At 40.3% G+C, this 25,956-nt stretch overlaps 2 pseudogenes; both read right to left on the bottom strand.

Annotated features, from left to right (window-relative positions):
- Window positions 1-502: 502 nt before the first annotated feature.
- LOC135644274 (uncharacterized protein At4g26450-like) lies at window positions 503-2,990 on the bottom strand (annotated as a pseudogene).
- Window positions 2,991-21,127: 18,137 nt separating this feature from the next.
- On the bottom strand, window positions 21,128-23,616 carry LOC135644273 (uncharacterized protein At4g26450-like; annotated as a pseudogene).
- Window positions 23,617-25,956: the final 2,340 nt, after the last annotated feature.

The raw sequence follows: 25,956 nt of genomic DNA, 5'->3' as shown, positions 1-25,956 counted from the left end.
CTGAGATGAAGGAAGACAGAGTAGGGGACTACTACTCATTCCAAGTTTTTTCCCTATCTTTTGTGTTGTACCAAAATTTTAGCTCTAATCTTATCTACTAAATTTAAATGGCTTTGCCTTCTATTTCATGAAAAGAAAAATCTCATGAACATCCAACAGTAGTAATAACTTGAATTTTAATATGTTAAAGAACTTTCAAAATTCAAATGATTGCAAAAATAAAAAGCTAACTGCTAAGAAAAGACTAATTTTGTGGGGGGAAAACAAAAATAGAAGTGAATTACTAGCACTAATCAAAGTTAACTCCTGAAAAATGATAATTTGTAAAGAAAACAACAAAAACTGCAGCAAATAATACAAACCTATATCTCCAAGAGATCCATATATTGAATCATCAACACCAGGAAACCCCTAAAAACAGACAAAAAAGAAAAAAAATAGCAGATTTGTATTTGTAACAGGATTATATGAAAGAACAGAAAGATTATCTTCAAGAGATTAACTAGCAGAAGAAGAATTTAATCTGAAGAACAGGATTTCTGTTAACAAGCCATGCATATACCTCAGCACCATGAAGATCAATTCCAACTTGAAGGTTATTAAGGTCTGCTTGTACTGATGGGCTGCATGACATATCAGCTCCCAGGTAGTCAGAAATGGCTAGACTGTAGCTGTCCTGAATGACAGGAAGGTCATCTGAATGTGCTGTGTGGTTCATAACATTCTCTACAGGATATATCAATTCGTTCCTGCTTTATTACCACATCAGGAATAACTCATCTAGTGAGGGAGGAGTACAAATATTAAGGTCTAATAAATTCAAGAAAAAATGGCATAGAAATATCAAACATTCCACAAATTGACCAGCTATATGAAAAAAACTTACTTGGCCTTCGAAGGATTACAGGCATTCACTTCAATTGGAGAATCGTCTTCCAAATCAATTACTGGAATCACTTTGTCATCACCTGAAAGACGGTTGAAGTCATAAGTAACTTTGGCCTTGCTATTTATCGACAGGCCAAAATCAACCGAAAGTTGTTTCTCAGTTTCCAGAGGAGGAGCTGAAATATTACAATCATTCAAAAGAGGATCACTGGGAATCTCAGTTATCTCAGGAGCTTCCATTAGGTTCAGATCACAGATTTTAAATTAAGTTGGTTGGTTTTGCTTTACATCTTCCATCTCCATGAATGATTGAGCTTCAACTTTTGGAGGTAAATTGGCAGTGACTTGTTTCAATTGATCGATTGCCTCCATTTCTTCACTCTGAGGTGGCATCTCCATGAACAGGCTAGCCTGAGTTTGTCTAGAACCATCAAGCTGAGAGAATAGATTTTGCTGAGATGCAGTAGGCGAAGATGAGTTAATTTGTTTCTCGTGTTCCTCCTCTTGACTCACATGGTTAGCAAACTTATCCTCCTTCCCTACATCTACCATCATAGCAGATGATGTTGAATGCAGGAGGTTCATCTGTGGCTCACAGGGAGACTCTATTGTTTCTTTAGAGGATTTGATATCAACATCACCAGAATTAGCTTGTTCTTCATATTTCAAATGGTCAGAGTGATCCACATGCGATTCTTTTAAGAAGCCATCAGTTGGAACAACATCTATAACCATCTCAAAATCTCCTTTAGGAACAACTTCAATCTTGTTTCCACCACCAGTACTGAGGCAATGGTCATCTGTAGGACCTTTATGTGACAGTGATGACCGCGGTCGCGTTGGCACTTTTGGAAAACCACTGAGCTTCAATAGATCACTACCATCATTGCTGAGAGAGGAAACACCTTCCTCGACTCCATCAGGCTTCACGGTTGAGTACTCTTCCGTGGAAATCTTTTTCTCTACTAACGCATCATGCTTACCACTCTTAACTCCTCCAGCTTCTGAATTCGAAGCCAACACTTCTTCTGCCCCTTTGTTCTCATCGGCATCCACTTCCGTGGGAACATCCTTCCTGGTACTGTTTGAGCTCGCCTTCGATCCAGCATCATCAAGCTCTGAACCAGATTCACCCACCACTTCTCCCTTCGAGTGCTGTTCATTTTCAGCGATACAGCTTCCCACTTCCTCGTACCCACTTAACCGATCTCTACGATACCCCGGGGCAAAGTCATCGTTGTCCTCCTCCATACTATCAGAATAGTCTCTGCTTCGTTCGTTCCACGGCCCATTTCTTTAACTCTCTTTACCCCAATCCGGACCATCATACGAATCTTAAAGAAATACACCCGTAATTGTTAAAACCAAGGTTTGCCGTACCGGTCCGTACCGCCCGGTACGGGCGCTACGTACCGGTCCGACAGGCCAGCGGCACGCGGACCGTCCTGTACCGTATCGATACTGTAGCAATATCCCGTTATTGTTAAAGCCTATGTGACGCGGATCAAATTCGGTCTGAAACCCGATAAGAGTTGTTAATTGATCCAGATGGACCAATATCCTAATCGGATCTGATTCGGTAAATAGACCATTTAAAACGATGCCAAATGGATCCTTGTATCGTATCGGACGTATCCTTGTATCGTATCGGACGTATCATTCGTAGAAGTCCTAATCTAGAATATTGATCGTCTTTTCTCCTCTCCGGTCTATAGTCTTTTTGAGATTTGTCTGGAACCAAGATTTTATCGGTGGTGAATGATGAGTGGGGGGAGACCAAAGGTGGTTGGAAGATTAGATTTTGGAGGAATCTTAATAGCATTTTCGCTATAGGATTATGACAACCTTCCTGTAGTCTGACTATATATTATTGCACGCTCTCTCTGGTTCTAATGATACCCCCAAGGATGAAGCTGGAATGTGAACGAGATATCTTTCCCGTTGCTTCTCCCTACAACATCTGAAATCATTTTGAGGTGACATTATAATTTCTTCCCCTCCATCTTTAGCTTTTGTTTTTGGCTCCAACTAAAGTTAAAGCTTTTGTTTGTCTATTCCCTACTAATAGAATCCTCTCTCTTTTTTATTTCTCCAATTGTTGAAGCGGTGGCTCATCATTTCCCTGCAAAATTTGTTGTCTGTTTAGAACTGGTTTTGTTCTCTGTTTGCCATTAGAGAAGGCCTAAATTCTATTATTTATTATTGGACAACAATCTGCAGTGACAAAAAAAAAATTTTGCCACTTCCCCAGACAAGCAATACTTCTCCTGATAGAATTCTTCTCAGAATTGAACTTCTATGTTCATCTTACTGCTGCTCAGACTGATACAAATAACTGAAGAAGCTACAAATGAGGTCTATGTTATTGCAACTTTTGCGTTTAAATCACTTTTATCTTGGTGCAATTTTGATAATAGCAACTTCGACTTCACTTTTGCCAACGTCGGGATGAAAACATGATCCTTCTGATTACGCTGATGATCGCACGGAATTACATTTCAGTCTTATGTGAGACCCCTTTATGCCCTTCTTTCATGGTCATTTCGAATGAACAAATTGAAAGAAGTGATCTTTTAGATGAGAGTATGGCCGTGATAATTAGGCTCCAAGAAGATTTCTAAGAGGAAGAAAACCAGTAGATATGTACCCAAAGTCGGATTCGATTGCCTCCTATTCGAGGCAAAAATTAGGGTACCTTCTTTTTGTCCGAGAAGGGGAGGAAGAAGAGTCGGTGAGCGCGAGGGATGAAGAAGTACGGACTCCAACTTCGATTTCCGCCGACGCAGAAGACCTCGAAGCCAGCTCCTCCTCGCCCTCCCCCTCCTACCTTCGCTTTCGGCGGCGGCGACGACGAGGATGACATCGAGAGGGAAATCTCACGGCAGGCATCCAATAACAAGTCTCTCCAGAAGGTTTCTTGAAATGGTTTCCTTATTCCTGGTATTAATGAGTAAATGAACTTGCGGGTTGGTTGATTGATGGTGGAATTTGGTAGATCGAGGAGCAGCACAAAAAGGTAATGGAAGAGGATCCCTCGGTCTTTGACTATGACGGGGTTTACGACGAGATGAAGGGGAAGATTGCGCACCCCAAGGTTCAGGATCGAATGGAGAGAATGGTACTTCACTTTTGCCTTCGTTTGGATGAAAACATGATCCTTTTGATTACGCTGATGATCGCACGGAATTACGTTTCGGTCTTATGTGAGACCCCTTTATGCCCTTCTTTCATGGTTATTTCGAATAATCAAATTGAAAGAAGTGATCTTTTAGATGAGACTATGGCGGCGATATTTGAGCTCTAAAAGTTTTCTCATTGGAAGAAAACCAGTAGATATGTACCCAAAGTCGGATTCGATTGCCACCTATTCGAGACAGAAATTAAGGTAGCTTCTTTTTGTCCGAGAAGGAGAGGAAGAAGAGTCGGTGAGCAAGAGGGAGGAAGAAGTACGGACTCCAGCTTACATTTCCGCCGACACAAAAGACCTCGAAGCCAACTCCTCCTCGCCCTCCCCCTCATGCCTTCGCTTTCGGCGGCGACGACGACGAGGATGACATCGTGAGGGAAATCTCAAGGCACGCATTCAGGAACAAGTCTCTCTAGAAGGTTTCTTGAAATGGTTTCCTTATTCCAGGTATTGATGAGTAAATGAACTTGCGGATTGGTTGATTGATTGTGGAATTTGGTAGATCGAGGAGCAGCACAAAAAGGCAACGGAAGAGGATCCCTCGGTCTTCGACTATGATGGGGTTGACGACGAGATGAAGGGGAAGATTACGCGCCCCAAGGTTCAGGATCGAACGGAGAGAAAGGTACTTCACTTTTGATCCTTTTGATTAGGTTGATGATCGCACGGAATTACGTTTCGGTCTTATATGAGACCCCTTTATGCCCTTCTTTCATGGTCATTTCGAATGATCAAAAGAAATACACCCGTTATTGTTAAAGCCTCTGTCACGCGGATCGGATTCGGTCTTAAACCGGATAAGAGTTGTTAATGGATCTAGATTGACCAATATCCTAATCGGACCAGGAATAAAGAAACCATTTCAAGAAACCTTCTAGAGAGACTTGTTCTTAGATGCCTGCCGTGAGATTTCCCTCTCGATGTCATCGTCGTCGTCGCCGCCACCGAAAGCGAAGGCAGGAGGGGGAGGGCGAGGACGAGCTGGCTTCGAGGTCTTCTGCGTTGACAGAAATCGAAGCTGGAGTCCGTACTTCTTCTTCCCTCGCGCTCACCGACTCTTCTTCCTCCCCTTCTCGGACAAAAAGAGGTACCCTAATTTTTGCCTCGAATAGGTGGCAATCGAATCCGACTTTGGGTACATATCTACTGGTTTTCTTCCTCTGAGAAATCTTCTTTGAGTCGAATTATCACCGCCATAGTCTCATCTAAAAGATCACTTTTTTCAAATTGTTCATTCGAAATGACCATGAAAGAAGGGCATAGAAGGGTCTCATATAAGACCGAAACCTAATTCCGTGCGATAATCAGCGTAATCGAAAACCAGATAAGAGTTGTTAATGGATCCAGATGAACCAATATCCTAATCGGACCTGATCCGATAAATAGACCATCTAAAACGATGCCAAATGGATCCTTGTATCGTATCGGACGTATCATTCATTAGGTGGCAATCGGATCTGACATATTGGTATTTGGTTATTTTAATAAAAGAGAAGGGAAGATTGACGAGACAAAAAGAAAATTACACAAGCGACTCTTTTTAGGATTTTGATAGCATACAACGATTAAAACGACGAAGCATCCCACACTGACACGAATCTTAAACAAAAATACACTCGTTATTGTTAAAGCCTCAGTCACGCAGATCGGATTCAGTCTTAAACCCGATAAGAGTTGTTAATGGATCCAGATGGCCCAATATCCTAATCGGACCTGATCCGATAAATAGACCATCTAAAACGATGCCAAATGGATCATTGTATCTTATCGAACGTATCATTCATTAGGTGGCAATCGGATTTGACATATTGGTATTTGGTTATTTTAATAGAAGAGAAGGGAAGATTGACGAGACAAAAAGAAAATTACATAAGCGGCTCTCTTTAGGATTTTGATAGCATACAACGATTAAAAGGACGAAACATCAAACACTGACACGAATCTTAAAGAAATACACCCGTTATTGTTAAAGCCTCTATCACGCGGATCAAATTCGGTCTTAAACCCGATAAGAGTTGTTAATGGATCCAGATGGACCAATATCCTAATCGGACCTGATTCGGTAAATAGACCATTTAAAATGATGCCAAATGGATTATTGTATCGTATCGGCCGTATCATTAATTAGGTGGCAATCGGATCTGACATATTGGTATTTGGTTATTTTAATAGAAGTGAAGGGAAGATTGACGAGACAAAAAGAAAATTACCCAAGCGACTCTTTTTAGGATTTTGATAGCATACAACGTTTAAAAGGACGAAGCATCCCACACTGACACGAATCTTAAAGAAATACACTCGTTATTGTTAAAGTCTCTGTCACGCGGATCGGATTCGATCTTAAACCCGATAAGAGTTGTTAATGGATCCAAATGGACCAATATCCTAATCGGACCTGATCCTGTAAACAGACCAGTCGGAGGTTCTGCGGGAACAAATCCGAGAAGTCTAGGAGCTTACCAAAAGAATCTCGTCGGAACTCGCCAAGTGGATCGTCGTAAGTCCAAAAGTTTGACGGAAGTCCGCAGGGCGGAATTTGGTAGATCGAGGAGCAACATAAAAAGGCAATTAAAGAGGATCCCTCGGTCATCGACTGCGACGGGGTTTACGACGAGATGAAGGGGAAGATTGCGTGCCCCAAGGTTCAGGATCGAACGGAGAGAAAGTTACTTCACTTTTGCCTACGTTTGGATGAAAACATGATCCATTTGATTAAGCTGATGATCGCATGGAATTACGTTTCGATTTTATGTGAGACCCCTTTATGCCCTTCTTTCATAGTCATTTCGAATGATCAAATTTAAAGAAGTGATCTTTTAGATGCGACTTTGGTGGTGATAATTGGGCACTAAGAAGATTTCTCAAAGGAAGGAAACCAGTAAATATGCACCCAAAGTTGGATTCGATTACCACCTATTAGATGTTGAAATTAGGGTACCTTTTTTTTGTCCGAGAAGGGGAGGAAGAAGAGTCGGTGAGAGCGAGGGATGAAGAAGTACAAACTCCAGCTTCGATTTCCGCCGGCGCAGAAGACCTCGAAGCCAGCTCCTGCTCGCCCTCCCCCTCCTGCCTTCACTTTCGGCGGCGACGACGACGACGATGACATCGAGAGGGAAATCTCACGGCAGGCGTCCAAGAACAAGTCTCTCTAGAAGGTTTCTTGAAATGGTTTCCTTATTCCTGGTATTGATGAGTAAATAACTTGCGGGTTGGTTGATTGATGGTGGAATTTGGTAGATCGAGGAGCAACACAAAAAGGCAATGGAAGAGGATCCCTCGGTCTTCGACTACGACGGGGTTTACGACGAGATGAAGGTGAAGATTGCGTGCCCCAAGGTTCAGGATCGAATGGAGAGAAAGGTACTTCACATTTGCCTACGTTTGGATGAAAACATTAACCTTTTGATTAAGTTGATGATCGCATAGAATTACGTTTCGGTCATATGTAAGACCCCTTTATGCCCTTCTTTCATGGTCATTTTGAACAATCAAATTGAAAGAAGTGATCTTTTAGATGAGACTATGGCGGTGATAATTGGGCTCTAAGAAGATTTCTTAGAGGAAGAAAACCAATAGATATGTACCCAAAGTCGGATTCGATTGCCACCTATTCGAGACACAAATTAGAGTACCTTCTTTTTGTCCGAGAATGGGAGGAAGAAGAGTCGGTGAGCGCGAGCAATGAAGAAGTACGAACTCCAGCTTCGATTTCCGTCGGCATAGAAGACCTCGAAGCCAACTCCTCCTCGCTCTCCCCCTCATGCCTTCGCTTTCGGCGGCGACGACGACGAGGATGACATTGAGAAGGAAATCTCACGGCACGCGTCCAAGAATAAGTCTATCCAGAAGGTTTCATAAAATTATTTCCTTATTCCTGGTATTGATGAGTAAATGAACTTGCGGGTTGGTTGATTGATGGTGGAATTTGGTAGATCGAGGAACAGCACAAAAAGGCAATGGAAGAGGATCCCTCGGTCTTTGACTACGACGGGGTTTACGACGAGATGAAGGGGAAGATTGCGCACCCCAAGGTTCAGGATCGAATGGAGAGAACGATACTTCACTTTTGCCAACGTTTGGATGAAAACATGATCCTTTTGATTACGCTGATAATCGCACGGAATTACGTTTCGGTCTTATGTGAGACCACTTTATGCCATTCTTTCATGGTTATTTCGAATAATCAAATTGAAAGAAGTGATCTTTTAGATGAGACTATGGTGGTGATATTTGGGCTCTAAGAAGTTTTCTCAGAGGAAGAAAACCAGTAGATATGTACCCAAAGTCGGATTCGATTGCCACCTATTCGAGACAGAAATTAGGGTACCTTCTTTTTGTCCGAGAAGTGGAGGAAGAAGAGTCGGTGAGCAAGAGAGAAGAAGAAGTACGGACTCCAGCTTCGATTTCCGCCGACACAGAAGACCTCGAAGCCAACTCCTCCTCGCCCTCCCCCTCATGCCTTCCCTTTCGGCAGCGGCGACGACGAGGATGACATCGAGAGGGAAATCTCATGGCACGCGTTCAAGAACAAGTCTCTCCAGAAGGTTTCTTGAAATGGTTTCCTTATTCCTGATATTGATAAGTAAATAAACTTGCGGATTGGTTGATTGATGGTGGAATTTGGTAGATCGAGGAGCAGCACAAAAAGGCAATGGAAGAGGATCCCTCGGTCTTTGACTACGACGGGGTTTACGACGAGATGAAGGGGTTGATTGCGCACCCCAAGGTTCAGGATCGAATGGAGAGAACGGTACTTCACTTTTGCCTACGTTTGGATGAAAACATGATCCTTTTGATTACGCTGATTATCGCACGGAATTACGTTTCGGTCTTATGTGAGACCCCTTTATGCCCTTATTTCATAGTTATTTCGAATAATCAAATTGAAAAAAGTGCTCTTTTAGATGAGACTATGACGGTGATAATTGGGCTCTAAGAAGTTTTCTCAGAGGAAGAAAACCAGTAGATATGTACCCAAAGTCGGATTCGATTGCCACCTATTCGAGACAGAAATTATGGTACCTTCTTTTTGTCCGAGAAGTGGAGGAAGAAGAGTCGGTGAGCAAGAGAGAATAAGAAGTACGGACTCCAGCTTCGATTTCCGCCGACACAGAAGACCTCGAAGCCAACTCCTCCTCGCCCTCCCCCTCATGCCTTCGCTTTCGGCGGCGGCGACGACGAGGATGACATCGAGAGGGAAATCTCATGGCACGCGTTCAAGAACAAGTCTCTCCAGAAGGTTTTTTGAAATGGTTTCCTTTTTCCTGGTATTGATGAGTAAATGAACTTGCGGATTGGTTGATTGATGGTGGAATTTGGCAAATCGAGGAGCAGCACAAAAAGGCAATGGAAGAGGATCCCTCGATTTTTTACTACGACGGGGTTTACGACGAGATGAAGGGGAAGATTACGCGCCCCAAGGTTCATGATCGAACGGATAGAAAGGTACTTCACTTTTGATCCTTTTGATTACGCTGATGATTGCACGGAATTACGTTTCGGTCTTATATGAGACCCCTTTATGCCCTTCTTTCATTGTCATTTCGAATGATCAAAAGAAATACACCCATTATTTTTAAAGCCTCTGTCACGCGGATCGGATTCGGTCTTAAACCAGATAAGAGTTGTTAATGGATCTAGATTGACCAATATCCTAATCGGACCAGGAATAAAGAAACCATTTCAAGAAACCTTCTAGAGAGACTTGTTCTTGGACACCTGCCGTGAGATTTCCCTCTCGATGTCATCGTCGTCGTCGCCGCCACCGAAAGCGAAGGCAGGAGGGGGAGGGCGAGGAGAAGCTGGCTTCGAGGTCTTCTGCGTCGACAGAAATCGAAGCTGGAGTCCGTACTTCTTAATCCCTCGCGCTCACCGACCCTTCTTCCTCCCCTTCTCGGACAAAAAGAACGTACCCTAATTTTTGCCTCGAATAGGTGGCAATCGAATCCGACTTTGGGTACATATCTACTGGTTTTCTTCCTCTGAATAAATCTTTTTGGAGCCTAATTATCACCGCCATAGTCTCATCTAAAAAATCACTTCTTTCAAATTGTTCATTCGAAATGACCATGAAAGAAGGGCATAAAGGGTTCTCACATAAGATCGAAACGTAATTCCGTGCGATCTTCAGCATAATCAAAAACCCGATAAGAATTGTTAATAGATCCAGATGGATCAATATTCTAATCGGACCTGATCCGGTAAATAGACCATCTAAAACGATGCCAAATAGATCCTTGTATCGTATCGGACGTATCATTCATTAGGTGGCAATCGGATCTGACATATTGGTATTTGGATATTTTAATAAAAGAGAAGGGAAGATTGACGAGACAAAAAGAAAATTACACAAGCGGCTCTTTTTAGGATTTTGATAGCATACAACGATTAAAACGACGAAGCATCCCACACTGACAAGAATCTTAAACAAAAATACACTCGTTATTGTTAAAGCCTCAGTCACGCGGATCGGATTCGGTCTTAAACACGATAAGAGTTGTTAATGGATCTAGATGGCCAAATATCATAATCGGACCTGATCCGGTAAATAGACCATCTAAAACGATGCCAAATGGATCATTGTATCTTTTCGAACGTATCATTCATTAGGTGATAATCGGATCTGACATATTGGTATTTAGTTATTTTAATAGAAGAGAAGGGAAGATTGATGAGACAAAAAGAAAATTACACAAGCGGCTCTCTTTAGGATTTTGATAGCATACAACGATTAAAAGGACGAAATATCAAACACTGACACGAATCTTAAAGAAATACATCCGTTATTGTTAAAGCCTCTGTCACGCGGATCAAATTCGGTCTTAAACCCGATAAGAGTTGTTAATGGATCCAGATGGACCAATATCCTAATCGGACCTAATCCGGTAAATAGACCATCTAAAACGATGTCAAATGGATCCTTGTATCGTATCGGACGTATCATTCATTAGGTGGCAATCAGATCTGACATATTGGTATTTGGTTATTTTAAAAGAAGAAAAAGGAAGATTGACGAGACAAAAAGAAAATTACATAAGCGGCTCTCTTTAGGATGTTGATAGCATACAACGATTAAAAGGACGAAACATCAAACACTGACACGAATCTTAAAGAAATACACCCGTTATTGTTAAAGCCTTTGTCACGCGGATCAAATTCGGTCTTAAACCTGATAAGAGTTGTTAATGGATCCAGATGGACCAATATCCTAATCGGATCTGATTCGGTAAATAGACCATTTAAAATGATGACAAATGGATTATTGTATCGTATCGAACGTATCATTAATTAGGTGGCAATCGGATCTGACATATTAGTATTTGGTTATTTTAATAGACGTGAAGGGAAGATTGACGAGACAAAAAGAAAATTACCCAAGCGACTCTTTCTAGGATTTTGATAGCATACAACGTTTAAAAAGACGAAGCATCCCACACGGACACGAATTTTAAAGAAATACACCCGTTATTGTTAAAGTCTCTGTCACGCGGATCGGATTCGATCTTAAACCGGATAAGAGTTGTTAATGGATCCAATTGGACCAATATCCTAATCGGACCTGATCCGGTAAACAGACCAGTCGGAGGTTCTGCGGGAACAAATCCGAGAAGTCTAGGAGCTTACCAAAAGAATCTCGTCGGAACTCGCCAAGTGGATCGTCGCAAGTCCAAAAGTTTGCCGGAAGTCCGCAGGGCGAAATTTGGTAGATCGAGGGGCAACACAAAAAGGCAATTAAAGAGTATCCCTCGGTCATCGACTGCGACGGGGTTTACGACGAGATGAAGGGGAAGATTATCGCACGGAATTACGTTTCGGCCTTATGTGAGACCCCTTTATGCCCTTCTTTAATGGTTATTTCGAATAATCAAATTGAAAAAAGTGATCTTTTAGATGAGACTATGGCGGTGATATTTGGGCTCTAAGAAGTTTTCTCATAGAAAGAAAACTAGTAGATATGTACCCAAAGTCGGATTCGATTGCCACCTATTCGAAACAGAAATTAGGGTACCTTCTTTTTGTCCGAGAAGGAGAGGAAGAAGAGTCGGTGAGTAAGAGGGATGAAGAAGTACGGACTCCAGCTTCGATTTCCGCCGACACTAAAGACCTCGAAGCCAACTCCTCCTCGCCCTCCCCCTCATGCCTTCGCTTTCGGCGTCGGCGACGATGTGGATGATATCGAGAGGGAAATCTCACGGCACGCGTCCAAGAACAAGTCTATCCAGAAGGTTTCTTAAAATGATTTCCTTATTTCTGGTATTGATAAGTAAATGAACTTGCGGGTTGTTTGATTGATGGTGCAATTTAGTAGATCGAGGAGCAGCACAAAAAGGCAATGGAAGAGGATCCCTCGATCTTCGACTACGACGGGGTTTACGACGAGATGAAGGGGAAGATTACGCGCCCCAAGGTTCAGGATCGAACGAAGAGAAAGGTACTTCAATTTTGATCCTTTTGATTACGCTGATGATCGCACGGAATTACGTTTCGGTCTTATATGAGACCCCTTTATGCCCTTCTTTCATGGTCATTTCGAGGTCTTCTGCGTCAAAAGAAATCGAAGCTGGAGTCCGTACTTCTTCATCCCTCGCGCTCACTGACTCTTCTTCCTCCCCTTCTCGGACAAAAAGAAGGTACCCTAATTTTTGCATCGAATAGGTGGCACTCGAATCCGACTTTGGGTACATATCTACTGGTTTTCTTCCTCTGAGAAATCTTCTTTGAGCCTAATTATCACCGCCATTGTCTCATCTAAAAGATCACTTCTTTCAAATTGTTCATTCGAAATGACCATGAAAGAATGACATAAAGGGGTCTCACATAAGACCGAAACGTAATTCCGTGCGATCATCAGCGTAATCAAAAACTCGATAAGAGTTGTTAATGGATCCAGATGGACCAATATCCTAATCGGACCTAATCCGGTAAATAGACCATCTAAAACGATGTCAAATGGATCCTTGTATCGTATAGGACATATCATTCATTAGGTGGCAATCGGATCTAACATATCGGTATTTGGTTATTTTAATAGAAGAGAAGGGAAGATTGACGAGACAAAAAGAAAATTACACACGTGGCTATTTTTAGGATTTTGATAGCATACACTTATTAAAAGGACGAAGCATCCCACACTGACACGAATCTTAAAGAAATACACTCGTTATTGTTAAAGCCTCAGTTAAAAGGATCGGATTCGATCTTAAACGCGATAAAAGTTGTTAATGTATCCAAATGGACCAATATCCTAATCGGACCTGATCCGGTAAATAGACCAGTCGGAGGTTCTGCGGGAACAAATCCGAGAAGTCTAGGAGCTTACCAAAAGAATCTCGTCGGAACTCGCCAAGTGGATCGTCGCAAGTCCAGAAGTTTGCCGGAAGTCCGCAGGGCGGAATTTGGTAGATTGAGGAGCAACACAAAAAGGCAATTAAAGAGGATTCCTCGGTCATCGACTGCGACGGGGTTTACGACGAGATGAAGAGGAACATTGCGTGCCCCAAGGTTCAGGATCGAACGGAGAGAAAGGTACTTCACTTTTACCTACGTTAGGATGAAAACATGATCCATTTGATTAAACTGATGATCGCATGGAATTACGTTTCGGTCTTATGTGAGACCCCTTTATGCCCTTCTTTCATGGTCATTTCGAATGATCAAATTTAGGTTTTTGGAGTTGGAAGTTAAGTCTGGCGTTAGCGATGAGTTGGCTGAATCAAGCTAGATTAGTGGAGGGTAGTTGGTCTGCACAATACCACAGGTGAGAGCCAAGTGATAGAGCAAATCCTTCCATATAGAATTAGAAATCGGGTGAAGTGTGGATCTTAGTATAAATCGATTGAAGTTAGGTTTAATTAGGATTGATTGATTGATTGTGTCGCGATGATTTTTCCTTGGATTAAATCTTGGTCCTGGATAAATAATCTAATTCGTTTCTTTGCACCGGTTCCCCAATCATAAACGTACCGGAGTTAGAAAAACAAATACAATTTGGTCTGAGAATTAGCCACCCCATCTCAACAAATGCGTCAAAATAATTTATCAGATTAATATAACATTCGGACGTTTCGATCGATCGATCGATCGATCTTATGAATCAAAGATTAACTTAATTGTTTCGATAAATCATTATATGATGCATCATCTAATCTCTCACAACCTATACCTAATAGTTGAATATTCTGAATCTTCAGAATCCCCTGAGAATTGGGGAGACACGCTCAATACAATTATAGAAAATCCAATCCGATTGAACTCAAGACTCCCTACTGAGGCTTACGACCTAATTGAAAGTTGGACACACGTCCTCCCCTACTACACATTACACACCAAAATTTGCTTTAACAGACAAAAAACACACTTATAGATGGCCCGGCCCAAGTGATGAATTAACAATAGGCTATAATTGGTCAAATTACGTCCAAGAACAGATGATGAGGAAACACAATCAAGATTACACAAGACCTATGCATGTTTCCGATGGCCAAGTTGAGCAAGAATTGGTCCACAATGTGAAACATAAGCTGTAGTGGCTTCCTAGAAGGTAAAATGGGGATGAGTCAAAGCATCAGGATACCTAAATGGACAAATACCAACCATATCCGAAAGAAGATGATCGGGCACTCAACCATCAACACCAATCCAAAAGAAATTTTCTTCACCAGTATTAGACCAACCATGAAATCCCAAAAGAAACCCAACAAACTGGCACCAAAGGATAGCTGCAAAAGCATAAAAGAGGAGTGATAGCAAAGAGTTACAAACCAAGCTAAGCTGCACCTTTGCTCAAAAATAAAATCCCAAGATCATCAAACTTAAATTATAAGCTGAATTGCTATTTCCCGGTTCATGCTTCACTTTCATAAGAAAGATATTGTGGATCTTGGATGTATTTTCCATGTAAAATGACATCTCCGAGGAAATGTTTACCCAACATCATTGTGATGCTTTTTTAAACAGCAAGTAGCACTGGCAGAAAATGAAGCACATTATGTTATACTATGACACATCCACACCAAGCCAAACTCCAATGTCAAACCCATCAAGAAGTGAAACATTAAAATCTTTCCAGAAGCAAAGTCCAAGAATAAGAATTGATTTTTTACTTATCAACCAACAGGCCATTACTGTCCTAAATTTAACTAATGCCAGTTGTTCAATCCCCTCCTTTCACCCATCCCCTCTCCCTATCCACATTACCAACATAAGAAGCTTTTGGATTCTTAATTGAAAATTTGCTTCTGATGTTTTTGTCATTAAGAATGCTGCTGTTTAATGATATATTTGGTAAATGTATAAGAGTAAAGACAAGTCTTATCAAACAAGACAAGCATGACAGAAATGAAATAAATCAATGAAAGTGTAATGGTTAATAGAAACTAAAGTGGAATAAAGGAAATACACTTACGAGTTGCAGGGGTTACGTTAGGTCAATGACAAAGCAATAGAACCAGTTGAGATGGTAAGTATTGTACAAGAAAAAATTGAAGCATTTAAATTTATCAAGATCGATGTTTTAGTTCACAATGTATCATCCGGAGGTGCTCAAGTTTGTTCTGAGGTATCCCGAGAAACAGTACCATGGTTTAAGTGCATGAAATATTACTTAGAGGAGTGCAATAATATCACATAACTCCTACAAGAAACAATTAGCATCTGAACTTCCAAAAGCCAAAACTTTAGTAGACCTCAATAACTTGGAAGCAGTTTCACTTTATTATATCAAACTCTTTTACTGCAAACGGTCCTGATAAAAAAATTTTAAAATGTCAAGAACTAACTACCAATAGCTCACAATATCTCTAATGGAAGATTCCTTCAAGAATTGACCAACAAAACCTATGAATATGCAAAAGATGACAATTATATTCTTGACACGGAACCTTTATTTTGCTCAAAATGAGAATAAACAAGTCATATTTTAACCATTCTAGCAAGCAAGAAAGTCTACGGTTATTATGAATTCAGATGCTCCCGTTTACAGCAAAACATAGATTACACCTATATTCTCGCTAATGTACATGACATACTTGCAGTGAAGATGATCCTCTAGATTATTTTGCAACTAAAGACCAAATATAATACAGAGATGACACTAAGAACAATATTGTAAAGAAACAAGTCCACTTTTTCTTCAATTTCCAAAAATTACAAAACAAGATAGCTTATTCTATGTTCACAGATCGCTTGCCACTATTGGCAGCATCGCAAGTTATTTTATGATATGAAGTTTGTTAATGGGGGGAAGCAGTTTCATGATTAACCTCCACTAATTTCAGGTGAAAATTCCAACCAAAGCAACAACAATTAAAGCATAACAATCATGTTTATACATAAGCTTTAAAGACAACTATTATCAAAAATCAAGTTTCAAGTCCTGATTCATCTAATCTCACCTTTTCTCATGTCATACCTGCTATACAATGTAATTGTCTTTTGATGGCTTTGAAGAAGAATGCTTGATGGCACAATGGCCATCATGACAAGAAGTCTGACAACAGCAGGCTTTCAGATGAGGTAATTTGTCTCGCTGCTGTGATGAAATACAACAGATCCAACTGCTGAATTGCTCACCAGCAGATAAAAGTAGGGGCAGGGAGGAGAGAAAGATGGGTTGAGTAATTTTGTTGTATTAAGTCACATTAAAATTATAAAAAGAAAACAAATGCAGGGTCTTGTGACAAATAAGAAGGAAAAATAGAAAAATTAGGAAATAGATGAACATAAAGAACATGCTAAGAAAACCCAACATTATTTTTTTGCATTTTAAATTTATATTTTATCTAAGGAACGGATACTCCTTAAAACAAAATTACATGCAATTCAGACACTTTTGTTAATTAGAATTCTGAAAAGAAAGGGAGAAAAATCACTAATCAGCCTATAGTAGGCACCCAAAAAAGCCTGCAGGTTGCATTTTGTAAGAGTTTGGTTCCAAATGAAAAACTATCAATAGGTCTCTTGAACCAAGCTCAAATCAAAATAAAGCTGGTCAAGAAGGGTGATAAAGTATCTTCTTCCTCCTCATAACTGGTATGTGTTAGAATTTACATTACTTGTTCTTTCATTGTTTCGACTGAAATTTTTGTGAATTAAGTATGTTAAATTGAATCCTCCCCCTTTTTTTACCTTCCATCAACTCTCTTCTCAAATTCTTAAGCCTACCACCCTGTAGGTTGTTCTAAATCACTACCCTTGAATTGATTAAATCAACCACTACCATTGAGTTCATAAAAACTATGAACCCACATCCAATCCAAGTCTATTTCCCAAAGAAAACTATTTCACCTTTGGCTATTGAGTAATGCTAAGAGCAAACAGCCTGGTAAGCCAAGCTTCTCTATCTTTGCCTTCAAATACTATCAATCCTTTCTAAGTAGATTGCCTAGGCAACATCCACGCTCAATAGATGTAGGAATGTCCTCTGCAAGAACTATTTGCTTTTCAGATTAATTATGCACCATGTCTGATTTTCCATTGTAGAAACATATAACAGTTGATCTTGTGAAACATCCAAGTTCTGCTTCAATTTCTAAAGCAACGTGGTACGCAACTAAGAACAATGGTCAAATGTGTGATCCTAGACCTCTTCCTTCAGCCGAACCATGTGTTTAGCAACCGACAGCTCTTCATGGAATATAAATGTTCTTGTTGCCAGCTCATGAATCTTATCGGTGTCGGCTTCAATTAATCAATCCTCTTCGACAATTTACCAAACCTTAGCCATAATTATCCATCATACCAAAAAAGAAATGTCTACCACATCAAATTCTTCTACTCTGTCCGAATAACGTTCTCTTACCCTTTCTTCTGCTATCATCCTGTTGCTTTGTTACCATGTATGTGTCCTTAAGTTGGTCCCAATCCTTTATGGATCTGGGCAATTTAGTTGGCACAAAATAAAACCTCTGGTGAACCCTTACACTAGTTCAGAAAATTGATTACAGGATCATTGATTTTATCCTGAATTGGTCCAATCAGCTCGAGAAGTTTAGCACAATATGGGAACAACTCATTGACACTTCAGATGTTAATTGATAGATGGCTTCTTCAATGAACGTGGACGGTGACATTATTTATAAGAGATTCACCTCTCCATATGGTTGCCAAAAATGGAGGAGGAACTCAGTTATTCTTTTTTTAAAGAGAAAAAAGCAAATAAAACAGGGTTAAGAACACAATAAAAAAACATGCATGTACTACCGATCACCATGTCAACATCAAGGATTTTTGTATATGTCATGGTACACAATGAAAGCAGATTTAGAAAAATATAATCATCTTCAGAAGGCTAGATTTCAGTAATGTCATAAAAAAACTACATTTTAGTAATCTTTAGGCATAAATTTTATATATGACAATAAGTAGCTCCTGATGATCTTTGTCTGATGTTTTCATATATGATACATGATTAGCCAGAGCTAGACTATTAGAGTTTCTTTTCACAAGTAATCAAAGATGAAAATAGAAAGTTAGAAATTTTGGTGAAATTCAAAATTCATAAATTGAACATTTAGGGGATTTTATCTAGAAAATTGAGTAGTTTTTCTTTAACTTTCTGTTGTAGTTTCAAAAGTTGAGGAAAATAACAAGCTTTAAGTATTTTTTTATTTTTAATTTTAATTTTTCCCCAAATTTAGGTTCCTTTAATATTTTAATTATTTTTATCACAAATCTGATGTTTTTATTACACATTGTCCAATTTGACCAACCTAATGCAACACAAATTTTTATATCCTTGAGCATTCAATCCAGTAAAAGACTTGGTTCAAATTTCATGGACCTTTCTAACAGCAATAAAAAGTTTCATTCACTCTTCATTATATGATTTCACATGCCAATTCTTTGAACACTAGTAGTCCACTTCTTTACAAAAGTTTCATACTTACGTGTTCTCATTCTCACTTCCTTTCCCTGGAAAGCCAAGAGGCAACCTCTAGAATTTCTAATTTATCTTGATAAAATATACTAGAAATCGAACTTAGATGTGTTACAAGGATCTACCAACTGCAAGCCAATCTAGCACTAAACATAAGATTAGTGGGAAAGAGAACATCTGGAAATATAATGAGATAAAACATTAACTGATAATGATACTTCAGCAATATTAGCTACATAGAGCACAATTAAGTTAATCAATGTTAACCTTCATCATCAAACAATAGACTATGGAATTAGATGGAAGCCTCTCCTCAAACAGGCAAACAGAAGTTACTGAACAAGGTACAAAACAACCATTCTCACAAGGTAAGGACAAAGTTAATGGCAGGAATTTAAAGCAGCAGACAACAAAAGCAGAACACAACTTTGTGACATGTGGTTTAGATACTGGACACAGCAACTGATAGTTGATATATCAATGTGCTATTTATTGTCTAAAATCCTAGATGTTTGAAATCCAGATACTGGCTGGAGGATAAGTAATAAGCAGCCTTACTTCAATTGCCACAACACAGTTAAAGGTTCAAAAGAACTTCTCATAATCTTGTGTTGGATGGTCCCAGACCTCCATGAATCCTACAAGTGAAAAATATTGTTAAAATTATAAAACAAAATGTTGTGTAGCAAACACTTAAAACAAACTTGGAAAACTATCTAATATGCTTCAATATCCAAACTTAATCATTCATGTAAAGCAATTTACAATGAATACAACCACACATCAGATGAATCCTCAAACAAAAAGAGAGAATAAAAAATTAAGTACAACAGTAAATACACTCCATTTTCACCAGCTTATTACCGTAACAAGTATTTCGAAACCATTACGAATTGAGCTTGGAAATATTTGTGCCAATATGCAAATTCAGCCTAACCCAATTCAGATGATCTGGCATACCTAGTGTTATGAGGTGAACATACTTGGACATGTTTTTGGCATGGCTTATCTTTACAAAATTTGACATAGGTTTTCAAATGACAAGAATTTTGAAAAATGCCTAGTATACGAGACTCTATACTGAGGTTGGGTCTAGGGACCCCTCAAGCTGCTATGTTCATGAAACTTGGTCACCTGGTTGTGAAAAGAGCAACCTCACTGTAATGCCATGACCCAACCTCACAATTGATTCCTACTAATACACACTGTACACAGATAGTGAACCAGAATTTGACAGCACTTAGTTGCACTCGTGTTAGTCTTGCATGTATTTAGTTAACATATAGGTTGTTTATGTACATGTACTAAAGGACTATTGCGAAGGAAACTGAACTTGAACTCAACCTTAGCAAGACTCTCCAGTTGAACTGCCCGCATCCACTATGTAACTGGCTAAGCCAAGGTGGGTTTCAGCTCCAATCATGAATATCCTACATGATTGGCCATTTGGACAGCTTCGTGCTGCTGTGTGTCACTACAAGATGCATGTGACAAGGCTTACTTTCACTCGGATGGTGGGAAGATTAATATGCATGGCAGGCATTTGAGGTGTTCCAAGGTCAACCAGGATTGCTAGATGGATTAGGCAAGGCTCAAGATACAATTTCACCACCTGGCACTTTCATATTTGGATTTGAAAGTGGAATCTAGCCCCAAGTCCCACTAAGCACTGGAACTGAGATGAAGGAAGACAGAGTAGGGGACTACTACTCATTCCAAGTTTTTTCCCTATCTTTTGTGTTGTACCAAAATTTTAGCTCTAATCTTATCTACTAAATTTAAATGGCTTTGCCTTCTATTTCATGAAAAGAAAAATCTCATGAACATCCAACAGTAGTAATAACTTGAATTTTAATATGTTAAAGAACTTTCAAAATTCAAATGATTGCAAAAATAAAAAGCTAACTGCTAAGAAAAGACTAATTTTGTGGGGGGAAAACAAAAATAGAAGTGAATTACTAGCACTAATCAAAGTTAACTCCTGAAAAATGATAATTTGTAAAGAAAACAACAAAAACTGCAGCAAATAATACAAACCTATATCTCCAAGAGATCCATATATTGAATCATCAACACCAGGAAACCCCTAAAAACAGACAAAAAAGAAAAAAAATAGCAGATTTATATTTGTAACAGGATTATATGAAAGAACAGAAAGATTATCTTCAAGAGATTAACTAGCAGAAGAAGAATTTAATCTGAAGAACAGGATTTCTGTTAACAAGCCATGCATATACCTCAGCACCATGAAGATCAATTCCAACTTGAAGGTTATTAAGGTCTGCTTGTACTGATGGGCTGCATGACATATCAGCTCCCAGGTAGTCAGAAATGGCTAGACTGTAGCTGTCCTGAATGACAGGAAGGTCATCTGAATGTGCTGTGTGGTTCATAACATTCTCTACAGGATATATCAATTCGTTCCTGCTTTATTACCACATCAGGAATAACTCATCTAGTGAGGGAGGAGTACAAATATTAAGGTCTAATAAATTCAAGAAAAAATGGCATAGAAATATCAAACATTCCACAAATTGACCAGCTATATGAAAAAAACTTACTTGGCCTTCGAAGGATTACAGGCATTCACTTCAATTGGAGAATCGTCTTCCAAATCAATTACTGGAATCACTTTGTCATCACCTGAAAGACGGTTGAAGTCATAAGTAACTTTGGCCTTGCTATTTATCGACAGGCCAAAATCAACCGAAAGTTGTTTCTCAGTTTCCAGAGGAGGAGCTGAAATATTACAATCATTCAAAAGAGGATCACTGGGAATCTCAGTTATCTCAGGAGCTTCCATTAGGTTCAGATCACAGATTTTAAATTAAGTTGGTTGGTTTTGCTTTACATCTTCCATCTCCATGAATGATTGAGCTTCAACTTTTGGAGGTAAATTGGCAGTGACTTGTTTCAATTGATCGATTGCCTCCATTTCTTCACTCTGAGGTGGCATCTCCATGAACAGGCTAGCCTGAGTTTGTCTAGAACCATCAAGCTGAGAGAATAGATTTTGCTGAGATGCAGTAGGCGAAGATGAGTTAATTTGTTTCTCGTGTTCCTCCTCTTGACTCACATGGTTAGCAAACTTATCCTCCTTCCCTACATCTACCATCATAGCAGATGATGTTGAATGCAGGAGGTTCATCTGTGGCTCACAGGGAGACTCTATTGTTTCTTTAGAGGATTTGATATCAACATCACCAGAATTAGCTTGTTCTTCATATTTCAAATGGTCAGAGTGATCCACATGCGATTCTTTTAAGAAGCCATCAGTTGGAACAACATCTATAACCATCTCAAAATCTCCTTTAGGAACAACTTCAATCTTGTTTCCACCACCAGTACTGAGGCAATGGTCATCTGTAGGACCTTTATGTGACAGTGATGACCGCGGTCGCGTTGGCACTTTTGGAAAACCACTGAGCTTCAATAGATCACTACCATCATTGCTGAGAGAGGAAACACCTTCCTCGACTCCATCAGGCTTCACGGTTGAGTACTCTTCCGTGGAAATCTTTTTCTCTACTAACGCATCATGCTTACCACTCTTAACTCCTCCAGCTTCTGAATTCGAAGCCAACACTTCTTCTGCCCCTTTGTTCTCATCGGCATCCACTTCCGTGGGAACATCCTTCCTGGTACTGTTTGAGCTCGCCTTCGATCCAGCATCATCAAGCTCTGAACCAGATTCACCCACCACTTCTCCCTTCGAGTGCTGTTCATTTTCAGCGATACAGCTTCCCACTTCCTCGTACCCACTTAACCGATCTCTACGATACCCCGGGGCAAAGTCATCGTTGTCCTCCTCCATACTATCAGAATAGTCTCTGCTTCGTTCGTTCCACGGCCCATTTCTTTAACTCTCTTTACCCCAATCCGGACCATCATACGAATCTTAAAGAAATACACCCGTAATTGTTAAAACCAAGGTTTGCCGTACCGGTCCGTACCGCCCGGTACGGGCGCTACGTACCGGTCCGACAGGCCAGCGGCACGCGGACCGTCCTGTACCGTATCGATACTGTAGCAATATCCCGTTATTGTTAAAGCCTATGTGACGCGGATCAAATTCGGTCTGAAACCCGATAAGAGTTGTTAATTGATCCAGATGGACCAATATCCTAATCGGATCTGATTCGGTAAATAGACCATTTAAAACGATGCCAAATGGATCCTTGTATCGTATCGGACGTATCCTTGTATCGTATCGGACGTATCATTCGTAGAAGTCCTAATCTAGAATATTGATCGTCTTTTCTCCTCTCCGGTCTATAGTCTTTTTGAGATTTGTCTGGAACCAAGATTTTATCGGTGGTGAATGATGAGTGGGGGGAGACCAAAGGTGGTTGGAAGATTAGATTTTGGAGGAATCTTAATAGCATTTTCGCTATAGGATTATGACAACCTTCCTGTAGTCTGACTATATATTATTGCACGCTCTCTCTGGTTCTAATGATACCCCCAAGGATGAAGCTGGAATGTGAACGAGATATCTTTCCCGTTGCTTCTCCCTACAACATCTGAAATCATTTTGAGGTGACATTATAATTTCTTCCCCTCCATCTTTAGCTTTTGTTTTTGGCTCCAACTAAAGTTAAAGCTTTTGTTTGTCTATTCCCTACTAATAGAATCCTCTCTCTTTTTTATTTCTCCAATTGTTGAAGCGGTGGCTCATCATTTCCCTGCAAAATTTGTTGTCTGTTTAGAACTGGTTTTGTTCTCTGTTTGCCATTAGAGAAGGCCTAAATTCTATTATTTATTATTGGACAACAATCTGCAGTGACAAAAAAAAAATTTTGCCACTTCCCCAGACAAGCAATACTTCTCCTGATAGAATTCTTCTCAGAATTGAACTTCTATGTTCATCTTACTGCTGCTCAGACTGATACAAATAACTGAAGAAGCTACAAATGAGGTCTATGTTATTGCAACTTTTGCGTTTAAATCACTTTTATCTTGGTGCAATTTTGATAATAGCAACTTCGACTTCACTTTTGCCAACGTCGGGATGAAAACATGATCCTTCTGATTACGCTGATGATCGCACGGAATTACATTTCAGTCTTATGTGAGACCCCTTTATGCCCTTCTTTCATGGTCATTTCGAATGAACAAATTGAAAGAAGTGATCTTTTAGATGAGAGTATGGCCGTGATAATTAGGCTCCAAGAAGATTTCTAAGAGGAAGAAAACCAGTAGATATGTACCCAAAGTCGGATTCGATTGCCTCCTATTCGAGGCAAAAATTAGGGTACCTTCTTTTTGTCCGAGAAGGGGAGGAAGAAGAGTCGGTGAGCGCGAGGGATGAAGAAGTACGGACTCCAGCTTCGATTTCCGCCGACGCAGAAGACCTCGAAGCCAGCTCCTCCTCGCCCTCCCCCTCCTACCTTCGCTTTCGGCGGCGGCGACGACGAGGATGACATCGAGAGGGAAATCTCACGGCAGGCATCCAATAACAAGTCTCTCCAGAAGGTTTCTTGAAATGGTTTCCTTATTCCTGGTATTGATGAGTAAATGAACTTGCGGATTGGTTGATTGATGGTGGAATTTGGTAGATCGAGGAGCAGCACAAAAAGCCAATGGAAGAGGATCCCTCGGTCTTTGACTACGACGGGGTTTACGACGAGATGAAGGGGAAGATTGCGCACCCCAAGGTTCAGGATCGAATGGAGAGAACGGTACTTCACTTTTGCCTATGTTTGGATAAAAACATGATCCTTTTTATTACGCTGATGATCGCACGGAATTACGTTTCGGTCTTATGTGAGACCCCTTTATGCCCTTCTTTCATGATTATTTCGAATAATCAAATTGAAAGAAGTGATATTTTAGATGAGACTATGGCGGTGATAATTGGGCTCTAAGAAGTTTTCTTAGAGGAAGAAAACCAATAGATATGTACCCAAAGTCAGATTCGATTGCCGCTTATTCGAGACAGAAATTAGGGTACCTTCTTTTTGTCCGAGAAGGGGAGGAAGAAGAGTCGGTGAGCAAGAGGGATGAAGAAGTACGGACTCCAGCTTCGATTTTCGCTAACACAGAAGACCTCGAAGCCAACTCCTCCTCGCCATCCCCCTCATGCCTTCGCTTTCGGCGGCGGCGACGACGAGGATGACATCGAGAGGGAAATCTCATGGCACGCGTTCAAGAACAAGTCTCTCCAGAAGGTTTCTTGAAATGGTTTCCTTATTCCTGGTATTGATGAGTAAATGAACTTGCGGATTGGTTGATTGATGGTGGAATTTGGTAGATCGAGGAGCAGCACAAAAAGGCAATGAAAGAGGATCCCTCGGTCTTCGACTACGACGGGGTTTACGACGAGATGAAGGGGAAGATTACGTGCCCCAAGGTTCAGGATCGAACGGAGAGAAAGGTACTTCACTTTTGATCCTTTTGATTACGCAGATGATCGTACGGAATTACGTTTCGGTCTTATATGAGACCCCTTTATGCCCTTCTTTCGTGGTCATTTCAAATGATCAAAAGAAATACACCCGTTATTGTTAAAGCCTCTGTCACGCAGATCGGATTCGGTCTTAAACCGGATAAGAGTTGTTAATGGATCTAGATTGACCAATATCCTAATCGGACCAGGAATAAAGAAACCATTTCAAGAAACCTTCTAGAGAGACTTGTTCTTGGACGCCTGCCGTGAGATTTCCCTCTCGATGTCATCGTCGTCGTCACCGCCACCGAAAGCGAAGGCAGGAGGGGGAGGGCGAGGAGGAGCTGGCTTCGAGGTCTTCTGCGTCGACAGAAATCGAAGCTGGAGTCCGTACTTCTTAATCCCTCGCGCTCACCGACTATTCTTCCTCCCCTTCTCGGATAAAAAGAAGGTACCATAATTTTTGCCTCGAATATGTGACAATCGAATCCTACTTTGGGTATATATCTACTGGTTTTCTTTCTCTGAGAAAACTTCTTAGAGCCCAATTATCACCGCCATAGTCTCATCTAAAAGATCACTTCTTTCAATTTGATTATTCGAAATAACTATGAAAGA

Source organism: Musa acuminata, chromosome BXJ3-8 (genome assembly GCF_036884655.1).
Source record: "Musa acuminata AAA Group cultivar baxijiao chromosome BXJ3-8, Cavendish_Baxijiao_AAA, whole genome shotgun sequence".
Lineage (NCBI taxonomy): Eukaryota > Viridiplantae > Streptophyta > Magnoliopsida > Zingiberales > Musaceae > Musa > Musa acuminata.
Note: the sequence above shows the minus strand (reverse complement) of the source record. Positions and strands in the feature narration are given on the sequence as shown.